Below are 13,300 nucleotides of genomic sequence, written 5' to 3'. Positions count from 1 at the left end.
TGCCGTGCGCGCGCGTGGCTTGAGCTCGAGAGGTTCCCAACTCCGCGGAGCGGGCGGAGGAAACCATGATCATCTTCAGGTGTTGTGGGCGTTTCAACAAAGCGTCGGACAAAGTTTATCTGCTGCATTGCATGTAGTATCGGCGGCCCCGGCGCCGGTGGCCAATTATTGATCCTAGTCTCTCTTTTTTCAGCGTTACGCAGATTTTTTTGGCTTTTTTAACACGGTACAATCAAAGTCGAGTATTTGACAAAAAACTACCACATCAGGGGTTGCCGTCCCACAAAACTACCACATTTGAAAAAATGACTGATAACTATCATTTTTAATTTTATGACTAAAAACTACTACTTTTGCAAAATGGCCAATTTAGACGATTTAAACATGTTTATGACATGCGGGACCCACCTGCCAGGGCTGACGTGGCGGTAAAGTCAACTCTATTTATTTTGACCGTTATGATAGGTGGGGCCCACACGTCATTCTTCGTCTTCCTCTCTCTCTATCTTTGTTTGGCATTTTCCCAAACACCTCCTGTGCATCATCCTGTGCAGCTTTCAGCCGGCGCCCAGCCGCCCCCTCATGCTCTGGTGGCCTTTGCCGCCCTGCACTCCGATGGCCTTCCATGCCAGAGGGTGCCGGAGGAGAAGTCCGCGCAGCAGCACGCGAAGCCGAGGTGCTGCGAGCACTAGGCCCTGCTGCCACCGCCCTCGCCGGCCTCCCTTCGAGCTGGAGCTCGTGGTCAGCGGCAAGGAGCAGCGGCAGCGGCTGCAAGCAACATCACCACGGGCCTCGACCGCCTCGACATGCTCCACGCCGCGCTCGCTGAGCTCCTGCTCATCCCAGAGCCCTCGCCGCACTACACAGCAGGTCAAACACCCTCGACAGCTTCCTGCATCTCTCTGACGCGCACGACGTATTCCAGGAGTCGCTCCTCGAACTCTGAGCCCACGCTACTGAGTCGCAGGCCGTACTCCGCCGCAGGCCACTGCCGTGTTTTCGACCGTCGGAGCCGTGCCCTTCGCTGCCACCTCCAAAAAGACCACCACGGCACCCTCCAGCATAGGAGCAGTAGCAGCGGCCGCAAGCAGCAGCACTCGTCTCCGGCTTCGCTCTCGCCTCCTCCGACGACCGCATGTGAGCCGGAGCTCCGCAACACCCTCCTCCTCTGCCACGAGGCTCGGCCGTAGTGCGCGAGCACCATGGTGAGAAGCTCCTGCAGCGCAAGCACCTTGGCGAAGCACCTGGGCAGGTGAGGCGCGCACATCGCCGTCGTCCTGGGCGCGCGAGGATGGGGCGTCCTGTGGACCATCTCCCTCGGTCAAGAGCAGTGGGGGCGTCTTCACGGCGGGCGCGTCACCGGAGTTGACCTGCTTCCCTGCCATGCACAGGAGATGTTTGGTAAAATGCCAGGGAAAGATAGAGAGCGGAAGAAGAAGAATGATGTGTGGGCCCACCTGTCATAACGGTCAGCTTAATGGTCAAAATAAACGGAGTTGACTTTGCCGCTGAAGGAAATATGCCCTAGAGGCAATACTAAAGTTATTATTTATTACCTTATTTCAAGATAAATGTTTATTATTCATGCTAGAATTGTATTAAGCGGAAACATAATACATGTGTGAATACATAGACAAACATAGTGTCACTAGTGTGCCTCTACTTGACTAGCTCATTGATCAAAGATGGTTAAGTTTCCTAACCATAGACATGAGTTGTCATTTGATCAATGGGATCACATCATTAGGAGAATGATGTGATTGATTTGACCCATTCCATTAGCTTAGCACTTGATCGTTTTTGTTTACTTCTATTGCTTTCTTCATGACTTATACATGTTCTTATGACTATGAGATTATGCAACTCCCGAATACCAGAGGAACACTTTGTGTGCTACCAAACGTCACAACGTAACTGGGTGATTATAAAGGTGCTCTACAAGTGTCTCCGATGGTACTTGTTGAGTTGGCATAGATCAAGATTAGGATTTGTCACTCCGATTGTCGGAGAGGTATCTCTGGGCCCTCTCGGTAATACACATCACTATAAGCCTTGCAAGCAATATAACTAATGAGTTAGTTGCGGAATAGTGCATTACGGAACGAGTAAAGAGACTTGCCGGTGAACTAGGTATTGGGATACCGACGATCAAATCTCGGGCAAGTAACATACCGATGACAAAGAGAACAACGTATAGTGTTATGCGGTTTGACCGATAAAGATCTTCGTAGAATATGTAGGAACCAACATGAGCATCCAGGTTCCGCTATTGGTTATTGACCGGAGACATGTCTCGGTCATGTCTACATAGTTCTCGAACCCGTAGGGTCCGCACGCTTAAAGTTCTGTGACGATTGGTTTTATGAGTTTATATGTTTTGATGTACCGAAGGTAGTTTGGAGTCCCGGATATGATCACAGACATGACGAGGAGTCTTGAAATGGTCGAGACATAAAGATTGATATATTGGAATCCTACATTTGGACATCGGAAGAGTTCCGGGTAAAATCGGGATTTTACCGGAGTACTGGAGGGGTTACCGGAACCCCCCGGGGGCTAATGGGCCTTGTTGGGCCATAAGGGAAAGAGAGAGGGGCCGGCCTAGGGCAGGCAGCACGCCCCTCCCTCTGGTCCGAATTTGTCGGTGGGAACGACACCTATGGGATCACAAGAATCCCTACTATGGTTGCGGGGCGCGGGGTCGTGAGAAGAGCGGATCAAACAGATAGCACACGGTTCGTTTATCCAGGTTCGGGCCGCGAGGATGCGTAAAACCCTACTCCTGCTTTGGTGGATTGTATATCTGTGTTCTTGAGCTAGCTATGGGGCGTGAGGAGCTCCAAAAAGCCGAATCCTTCCTCTGGTCGCCTCGGGCCTCCTTTTATAGAAAAGGGGTTGCCACAGTGGCACACAGGAGGTGGAAAGGGTACAGTGATGCGAGGTTATCCCTCGCATTACATGACAAGGCGCATTTAATGCGTCTTGCTTAGGTGTCCTTGCTTTATCAGGGACGGGGGAGAAACCTGTCTCGTCCGTCGCCGCTCCTTCTTGTGTCGACACGCGCCCTGGCCAGCGACGCCTGCGATGCCACGTAGGTAGGCAGGCAGCTGAGGTGGCGCAGTGGTGGGTCTTCACGAAGATCTGCATGCCGCCACGCAGGTGCCTGCCCAGCTGGTTGGGTCGGCAGCTGCATGCATGCGGTGGTGGAGGTTTAGTCGGCGTGGGCCTGATGGTGGCCCTGCGGGTGTCCTCGGCAAGGGCCTTGCCGGGGCCCCGGCAAGGGTCTTGCCGAGGCGCCTGCTGTCATCCCCGGCAAGGCGCTTGCCGGGGGCCTTGTGGTCTTCCTCGGCTGGGATCCCGCCAAGGGTTGTCGTCTCCTTAGTGCGTATCTGATCTTGAATGTCTTCACAAAGATCTGCATGCCGCCACGGGGATGTCTCCTGAATCCTTGCCCTTTGGGGGCAGTGGACTCAAGGGTGATTTGCTCCGTAGGCGCGGGACGAGTCGCCGCGGCAAGGGTCTTGCCGGGGCTGCTAGAACTGTCTCCCGGCAAGGATCTTGCCGGGGGAGTCCGCTTCGTCCCCTTTGCTCTTCGTGGTCTTGGCCTTGGCGTCGTTCTAGTTCTCTTGAGCTTCGGTCTTACCCTGGCTCACCTCCCTTGCCTTGCTTGGTGTGGTGGTATCCGCGGCTCAGACTGCCCGTGCACAGTTATAGGGGTACAAAAAGTGTACCCCCTCTTTTTGTACATCAACAGGAGCCCCCGGGCCTGGGCCACACATAAGCGCAACGCGTTGTTGGGCTAGGCCCAAAAACGGTGCGCGGGCAGGCGGGGCGGTTTTTACCGCATAAGATTCTTCGCGCGTTGTGACTTCCCATGATTCCCGCGCGTGCGCAGTGTGGGGAGGCGCGTGTGACATGGGCGCATGCGTGAGGTTTGGTTCCCGCAGGCATGCGTCACATTGTAGTAAAGGGGGGTTCGCGCCTTCCCCATAACGGAGGGAGGCGTGGAGGCGCGACCCATTTATTGAATGAGGCTGAGGCGCGATCTTCAAGGCGTCCACTCCCCACGATCATGGGATGGGGAGTGATCGTCTCACCCGTCCCTTCGGTTCTGCACGTCCGCCACGTGTCTCCCATGCGTTTGGGGTGGCAAACGGTGGAGGCGGGAAACCGGGCCGTCGCTGGTTGGGGCAGCGGGTCGGTCCTGGCTCCCTGCGCCTTCAGTATCTTGATTGTCCGAGCGGGGTGGCCGAGCCCCAACCCCGATCCTTTATAAAGAGCGGGAGGGGGATGGTGTCCCGCATTCTTTCATCTTCTTCTTCCTTTAGCTTTTGCTCCTCCCTTCCATCCGTCATGGAGAGAGGGAATCCCGGTCCTTCAATAGTGGCGGCGAGGGTGGCGAGGGTCGCCGCTCGACAACGCGCCCCTCCTTCTCCTGCGCTTGCGGTGGCAGAGCCAGCCGCGAGGGGAAGGGGGAGGGGGCGAGGCTGGGGGCGAGGGCGGGGCGCTCGGGGAAGAGGAGGACGGGGCGGCGCGCCGGCCTCGCCTCCGCCAGCAGCTCCTCCTCCAATGGAGGGCCATGTTGGGGATGACCCTTGTGAGTTCTTCGTCAGGCTGCGCCGGCCGCCGCACCGTCGCCTTCGTCTCCCGACTCCATTTGCGCGGGAGATGGAGCTGGATCCGCCGGAATCGTTGCGGCTGCACATGAGGGGCTGCGGGATCAGTGGCACGCGGGTCCGCGTCGACTTCCCCGCCCCTCACGTGATGTATCTTCGTCGGGGATGGAAGACGTTTGCTCATATCCACCGCTTGACGGAGGGGCTCACTCTCCATTTTAAGCTGATGGAGGGTGGCCTTCTCTCCGTCAAGGTCTTCGGGTGCTTTGGGACCCGTGCAAGGTGCTGCGTGGAGAGCTCTTCTGATAGTGAAGACTCCTCCTCGGGCGGGAGTGACGAGGAGGACAGCGGCAGCGACGACGAGGGTAGTAGGCGGCAGGATGACGGGTCCGACTAGGTGTCGGGTGCCGCTCCGTGCGGCACCGGCGACCCCATCATCCGTGTCGCCGGCTCCTTGAACTTCTCGGGGTCGTCTCCTTGGGCGGCTGGCGTTGGGAGGCTGCGGAAGAGGAAGAGGGCGGGCGGCAAGGCCGTCAAGTCGGAGTACGCGGGCACCGACGCCTTCGACGCGTGCTGACGTCCTGCCGCCTCGTCTTCGAGCTCTGCTTCCGGCGCCGCCATCACCATCCAGCCTTTGGACGGCCACCAAGATGTTCTCTTGGTGTCTTCTGCCACCCGTAGCTCGCCTAGGCGCTCCTTTTGTCCTTTTCGCCTCCTTGACCTGCCTCCTGAGGAGAGGGACAAGAAAGGGATTACGGGCACCTTATCTCTTTTTAGTTTGTAAGCCTTCGGGCCTTTGTTGAATTTAAAACTTGTAATCCCATCATTCATGTTTTTCATTCCCTATGGACTGTACCTGAGTGGAATGTTTTTTTAATGAAAAAGGGATGCTTGCCGGGTCATTTGTTTGCGGGTGGAACCCACGACAAGGAGTAAATCCTTGATATCTTCAAGATAAACATTTCCTTGCCCGGCAACAGGCCTTGCCGTCTCCCCACTTCGCTCGACCTTCCTCACGCCTTTGGCGGAGGCAGGGATGAGGCGGGTTCAGGCTCCTTGTTTCATCCTTTCGCTGCCGCGACTACGACCAAACTTGGCCCCAGGAACGAGCCCTAGGGCCTAGAGTTAGGGGCACGGTAGCTTAGGGGAAAACGAGGTTTCACATACCTCAGTCCATAATGGAATGCATGATAAGGGATGAAGAACTTATCTGAAGCTGCAGTCCCCGGCAACCCTGGTTCGCCGTGGGTGAATCTTTGCTCTTGCAGCCCCCGGCAATACTGGCTTGCCGGGGGCTAGATGCTGGTCTGTTCCTCTTTTTTTCTCCCCAAGTGGTTCGGCACGGATATCTGTGTGTCCTGTGAACCAAAGAAGACAAAAGAAAGACAAAGAGACGCACACTCGACCTCTAAGCTAGGGGTTAGTCGCCGCTAAGCACTATCAACCCTAACCAAGGACGAGACTCGACCTAGCATGCATGCTATAACTTAGGGCGCCAGCGCTTCATTTATTTATGCTCAGGGTCTGCGCCTGGCTTTGTACAAAGGGTTACATGCGTCATCGGCAAGGCTCGTACAAAAGGTGGCTTGCCGGGGGGCCCGGCAAGCCGCGCCTCACGGGTAAAACTTGCGAAGATGCTCAATGTTCCAGGAGTTACTCACCGGAATGGCATCTTCGGTCTCCAGGCGGACTGCGCCGGGCCTGGTGACTCGTATTACCCGATAAGGGCCTTCCCACTTTGGCGTCAACTTGTTGGAATTCTTGGCCGATTGAACGCGCCGAAGAACAAGGTCGCCTTCCTCAAAGCTTCGGGCATGAACCTTGCGGCTATGGTAGCGGCGCAAGGCTTGCTGGTAGCGCGCTGCTCTCACAGCCGCCCGAAGACGATCTTCCTCAAGGAGCGTTGCGTCATCTTGCCGCAATTGCTCTTGCTCAAGCTCGTCATAAGCGAGTACTCGAGGTGACCCGTATATGAGTTCCGTGGGGAGAACTGCTTCTGCCCCGTATACCAGGGCAAAGGGTGTCTGGCCGGTGGCTCGATTTGGTGTCGTTCTGATTGACCAAAGAACCGCCGGCAATTCATCAATCCAGCGCCTTCCACTCTTGTGCAGTCTGTCAAAGGTCTTTGTCCTCAGGCCTCGCAGTACTTCAGCATTTGCCCTCTCAGCTTGACCATTGCTTCGTGGGTGAGCAACGGAAGCGAAACAGACCTTGCTGCCGAGGTCTTGAATATATTGCATGAAGGTGTGGCTTGTGAACTGCGTGCCGTTGTCGGTGATAACCCTATTGGGTACACCAAAACGGCACACCAGTCCTTTGAAGAACTTGACGGCTGACTGTGCTGTGACCTTCCTCACTGCTTCCACTTCTGGCCACTTTGTGAACTTGTCGATTGCAACGTACAAGTACTCAAAGCCCCCGACAGCGCGGGGGAAAGGGCCCAGTATGTCGAGCCCCCAGACCGAGAAAGGCCAGGAGAGAGGAATGGTTTGAAGGGCTTGAGCTGGCTGATGAAGCTTCTTTGAATGGAACTGACACGCTTCACACCTGGTGACTAGTGTCGTCGCATCCTGGAGGGCGGTGGGCCAGAAGAAGCCTTGCCGAAACGCTTTGCCGGCAAGGGCCCTTGACCCGATGTGGGATCCACATATGCCTCCATGTATCTCCGCCAACAGCCCCAGTCCTTCCTCTCGAGGGATACACTTCAATTTCACACCGTTCGGCCTCTTTCTGTACAGGACGTCATCGACGAACTGGTACATAGTAGAGCGACGGGCTACTTTTTCCGCTTCTTCCTGCTCCTCAGGAAGTTCCCCTGTTTGGAGGAATCGGACGGTATGCTGTGCCCACGCTGGAGCCTGGGGCTCGACGGCGAGGACTAAAGGCATTTCTCTGCTATCGGAGCGGCTGTCTCCATGGCAAGAGCTTGATGCTCTGTCGGAGCTAGCCGTCCCGTGGCGGGCTCAGTGTCTCCGGCAACATCCTTGCCGGGCTTCGGGGAGCTCGGCGGGAAAGTACTTGCCGGGCCCTGATTTTCTCCTCTTGTTCTGCTTTGTTGATGGATCAACGGATGGCTGAGTTAGCCGAAGCACAAAGGTACCTGGTTCCACAGGTAGCTTGAGGGCAGCGCGTTTTGACAGGTAATCGGCGATATCATTCTCCGCTCGGGGAACGTATTCTGCCTGTATACCGTCAAAACGCTCTTCCAGCTTTCTCACTTCATCGACGTAGGCCTTCATCAACGGGCTCTGGTAATCCTTGTTGACTTGCTTGACGACAAGTTGCGAGTCGCCTCTGACGACGAGTTTCTTGATTCCGAGGTCCGCCGCGATCCTAAGACCGGCAAGCAGCCCTTCGTACTCAGCCGTATTGTTTGTTGACACCTCCCTGGGGAAGTGCATCTGGATCACGTACTTGAGGTGCTCTCCGGTGGGCGCGACAAGCAGTACGCCAGCCCGGCCCTGTAAGGAGAAAGCTCCATCAAAGTACATGATCCAGTCGCAACTTGCCTCCTTGCCGGGGAGAGCAGTCTCTTGGGTTTCTTCGTCAGGCGTCGCGGTCCATTCTGCAACGAACTCCGCCAGGACTCGGCTTTGAATCGTCGAGGTACTCTCAAACTTGAGGCCAAAGCTGGACAGTTCCAGTGCCCACTCTACGATCCTTCCCGTTGCGTCTGGATTGTGCAATATCCGTTGCAGAGGGAGGCGAGTGACGACAGTGATTTCGTGCGCCTGGAAGTAGTGACGCAGCTTCCTCGAGGCCATAAGAAGGCCGAAGAGCAGTTTCTGCACACCGGAGTACCTCGATCTAGCCCCCTGCAGGAGGGAACTAACAAAGTAGACCGGGTGCTGCATCATTTTCTTCTTCGGCGGCACTTCAATTGGCTGCGTCGTCTCGGCATCGGTGATCGGCTCCGTCGCTGCTATTACCTCATCATCAATTTCTCTCTGCGCCACTAGTGCGGCGCTGACCACCTGGTTCGTTGCCGCCAGGTACAGCAGCAACGGTTCCTGTGGCCTAGGCGCAACTAGTATTGGCGCGGAGGAGAGGTACCTCTTCAAATCTTGCAATGCTGCTTCGGCTTCTGGCGTCCACTCCATCGGGCCCGCCTTTTTCAAAATCTTGAAAAAGGGAAGGGCGCGCTCGGCGGACTTGGAAATGAACCTGCTCATGGCGGCAACGCAACCAGCAAGCCGACGCACATCCTTGACTCGCTTGGGCGCTTCAATCTGCTCTATAGCTTTGATCTTGTCCGGATTGGCCTCTATCCCACGCTGTGACACAAAGAACCCGAGAAGCTTGCCAGACGGGACGCCGAAGACGCACTTCTCAGGGTTCAGCTTGAGATTGATCTTGCGTAGGTTTGCAAATGTTTCTTGTAAATCTGATATGAGGGTTGCCCTGTTCTTGGTTTTGACCACTATATCATCCATATAAGCTTCCATATTTCTATGGAGCTGGGGTTCAAAACCAATCTGGACCGCCCTTGCAAACGTTGAACCAGCACTCTTCAACCCGAAAGGCATCCGTATAAAGCAATACGTACCACATGGGGTGATGAATGCCGTTTTCTCTTCATCTTCCCTTGTCATGAAGATCTGGTGGTAGCCGGAGTAGGCATCGAGGAATGACAACAGATCACACCCAGCTGTGGAGTCAACAATCTGGTCGATGCGCGGCAACGGGAAGGGGTCTTTGGGACAAGCCTTATTAATATCTGTGTAATCAATACACAGCCTCCACTTCCCATTTGCCTTGCGCACTACCACCGGATTGGCCAACCACGTTGGATGGAGCACTCCTCTTACCAAACCCGCTGCTTCCAGTTTCCGGATCTCCTCTGTGATGAACTCTTGTCGTTCCAAAGCTTGCTTTCTGACCTTCTGCTTGACGGGCCGCGCATGAGGACAGACAGCAAGGTGGTGCTCAATCACCTCCCTGGGAACGCCGGGGATGTCGGATGCTTGCCATGCAAACACATCGACATTCGCCCGCAGGAAGGTGACGAGCGCGTCTTCCTATTTGTCGTCAAGGGTGGAGCTTATGGTAAAAGCTCCTCCCGTGCCGTCCTCCTTGACAGAAACCTTCTTGGTTCCCGGCGGTGTGGCCCTGGACTTCTTGTTTCTGTCGGCGGAGCTCTCTGGCACGTCCTCGACGGGAGCGCTACACTCCGAAGAGGTGCGCTTGCCGGAGTGGGTGCCTGAGGTCTCACCGGTCTTCTTCTTTTGCCTTCCCGGGGCTCCAGCGGCAGGAGCAAGCGCCTTAGCAGTGGCGGCTGCTGCAACTGCTTGTTGGTAGAGTTGGTCAGCGCAAATTAGCGCATCCTTCTTGTCTGATGGGACGGTGATGATCGTCACAGGCCCCGGCATCTTCAGGGTGTTGTAGGCGTAATGTGACGCCGCCATGAACTTGGCCAGCGCTGGGCGGCCAAGGATCCCGTTGTAAGGCAAGGGGATCTTGGCAACGTCGAACACAATCCTTTCTGTCCTGTAGTTCAGATCACTCCCAAAAGTCACGGGCAACGTGACCTTTCCCTTTGGTTGACTTCTTCCCGGGTTGACCCCCTGAAACGTGCCCGTCTCTTCGAGGTCTTCATCAGGAATCTGCAATTTCTCGATCACGGCAGGCGAGATTAAGTTCAGACCGGCCCCGCCATCGACTAGCATCTTTGTCACCTTGAGGTTGCGTATTGTTGGTGAAACCAACAATGGCAAGCACCCGACTGCAGTAGTGCGATCAGGGTGATCCTCAGTGTCAAAAATGATAGGTGTGCTGGACCACTTCAGCGGCCTTTGGGCATCAAACGACGGTTCCGCCGCTGTAATCTCACGCGCCCACTGTTTAAGCTGGCGGTGAGAGGTATGCAGCGAGGCGCCGCCATCGACGCACATGGCCTCTGTAGCTTTCTGAAATTCTTGGTCACCAGACTCATCGTCCTCTTCGTGATCATCGTCTTCTGGCTTTTTGTCACGGCCCCGGGCGGGCCTCTCCTGCTGTTTATCTTTGCCGCGACGGCCCGCCTGGCCGTCACGCTTCTTGCCGGACCCCTCAGCACCGTCCTGGCCTTTCTCCTTGTCCCGCCTCTCATATTCAGCCCTCTGCTTCTCAGCAAGGAGCTCAACCTGTCGGCAGTTCTGGAGATCATGGCCTTTGGTGCGATGGATCTTGCAGTATTGCTTGTCGGAGTTTCCTGGCTTCTCGGCAGCCGCCAAGGCCCGGCAGGCGACACATCCGGCAATTTCCTTGCCGGGGTCATCTGCCTTGGTTTTCTTGGCGGAGCCGGCGTCGTCAGATCCCTCGACGGCAAGCACAGCTTTACCTTTGCGCTTCCTGTTGCGGCGCCGGCCTTTCTTCGCCGGGGCGGCAGTATCCTCATCTGAGGAGTCGGTTTCCACGCCGGCATCTTCGCCGGGGTACTTCCTTCCCTCTTCAGCTCGGGCACATCTGTCAGCAAGAACATAGAGTTCTGCCACATCTTTCACCTTGTTCATTGCCAGTTCTTCGCGCATCTTGCGGTTACGCACGTTCTGATGGAACGCGCTGATGATGGCGGCAGGGTGAACATCAGGGATATTGTACTGTACCCGGCTGAACCTCTGTATATACTTGCGCAGACTCTCGCCTCCCTTCTGGGGAATGACATGCAGGTCGCTTGCTTGGCCATGGGCTTGGTGACCTCCAGTAAAGGCGCCCACAAACTCATGGCACAAATCCGACCAGGAGGAAATAGAGTCTACCGGCAAGTGCATCAACCACGACATGGCGTTGGGTTTAAGAGCCAATGGAAAGTAATTCGCAAGCACCTTATCGTCGCGGGCTCCGGCGGCTTGCATCGCGATGGTGTAGATGCTGAGGAACTCAGACGGGTGAGTCTTGCCATTGTACTTTTCGCCAACGTCAGGTTTGAAGGTGCGGTGAGTGGGCCACTGGAACTGCCGCAGCTCACGGGTAAAAGCCGGACAGCCTACCTCGTAAGGTAGGCCTCCAGGGCTCTCCGGGGCCGGGTGGTTCACAGCAGGCCCTGCTCGCCTGTCTGACTGGTGGCGCGCTCCGCGCGGCGCTCGATAGTGGTTCGAGCGTCTTCATGGGCTCGTTCCCGAAGAACTTGGCGCTGGTCACAGTGGGTCCGCGGGTCAGACGATGCTATGGAGATGTCGTCGCCCGCGACGTCGCGACTGAGCCGGCGCTCCGGCGGATGGGACCGGATGGGGAAGAGAGTGAATGCACCGTGGTCTGGGCGCCGCCGGCTTTTCCGCCACCACGGTTGGTCCGCAGCCCGGCCCAGTTTTGGCCAACGGATGAAGCGATGTAGCGACCACGCTCGGGAAGCCCCCTCATACCCGGACTGTGGTATGCGTATCTTGAGACTTTGGCCAGGCAGCCGCAACGCACAGACGCTATACGCGGCATCGTAGAGCCAGTCTCCCAGATGCGTCAACGAGGTTCCCTCCGGCAGTGTGGATGGGAAACAGCTACGAGGAGCAACCTGCGCGCGTCGCCGTGCGAGGGAGCGGATGCTGCTCCGCGCGTCGATGGCGCTAGCCGTATAAACGGACGATGTAGGGATTCCGCGCGTAGCGGGAGCATCGACTGTCGTGGGACCCAGGGTTAGATTTTAATGACAGGTGCGCTTCTAATCAAACTACCTCACGACCTTCAAACCTTTTGACTTTGCGCGGGGCTGATGAAAGTGACAGTATATGTTAACAGCAGCTCACACTGCGGCGAGTGCGTTGCAGGGTTTTCTCCGTCTACCCGACGGTAGTAGGCGCTCCCTGGGATTGGCGCTCATCCTATGCTGAGGCGCGGGCGAGCGCCCGGGAGTGCATTCGGATCAGAGGTGCTTGGAGTTCGCGCAATCGTTCATTTACTTCTGTCTGATTGTGGGAGGTCTAGCGCGCTGATTAGAGCACCCAGGGGTGGGACGGTCCTTGAGTGCCGTCTTGGTTGGTTTGCGGCTGCGCAGGGTGCGGGATGCACCGGCGTCAGTACTCTAGATTTCACAATGCCTGCGCCGCGCGCTCCAACCCGTGATGATGGGCTTGGCATGCGAGTTCTGGTTGGGATCGTTGTCGTCAGCTGGGTGTCACGCCCAGAGTCTACATGGCAGGGCAAGCGACTGGGCACTGTCATCTCGCCCATAAAGCATACGGCGCCGCAGCGCAAGAGTTTCGTGCAAATCTACCGCGCTGCGAGGATGGTGTTGTGGTTCGCGAGCAGCGCCCCGGGTCCTTTCTGCGACCGGTCCGCTGCTCGCCGCGTCGGGACGGGCTGTCCGGCTTCCGACTGGCCAACCGCCACCGTCGTCTTCTTCTTGGGCGCCATGATGATGAAGAAGCGAACTAACTGCTAAAGCCGATTCTCACAACTGCCCCCTACCTGGCGCCAGAGATGTCGGTGGGAACGACACCTATGGGATCACAAGAATCCCTACTGTGGTTAGCGGGGCGCGGGGTCGTGAGAAGAGCGGATCAAACAGATAGCACACGGTTCGTTTATCCAGGTTCGGGCCGCGAGGATGCGTAAAACCCTACTCCTGCTTTGGTGGATTGTATATCTGTGTTCTTGAGCTAGCTATGGGGCGTGAGGAGCTCCAAAAAGCCGAATCCTTCCTCTGGTCGCCTCGGGCCTCCTTTTATAGAAAAAGGGGTTGCCACAGTGGCACACAGGAGGTGGAAAGGGTA

Source organism: Triticum urartu, chromosome 4 (assembly GCF_003073215.2).
Source record: "Triticum urartu cultivar G1812 chromosome 4, Tu2.1, whole genome shotgun sequence".
Lineage (NCBI taxonomy): Eukaryota > Viridiplantae > Streptophyta > Magnoliopsida > Poales > Poaceae > Triticum > Triticum urartu.
Note: the sequence above shows the minus strand (reverse complement) of the source record.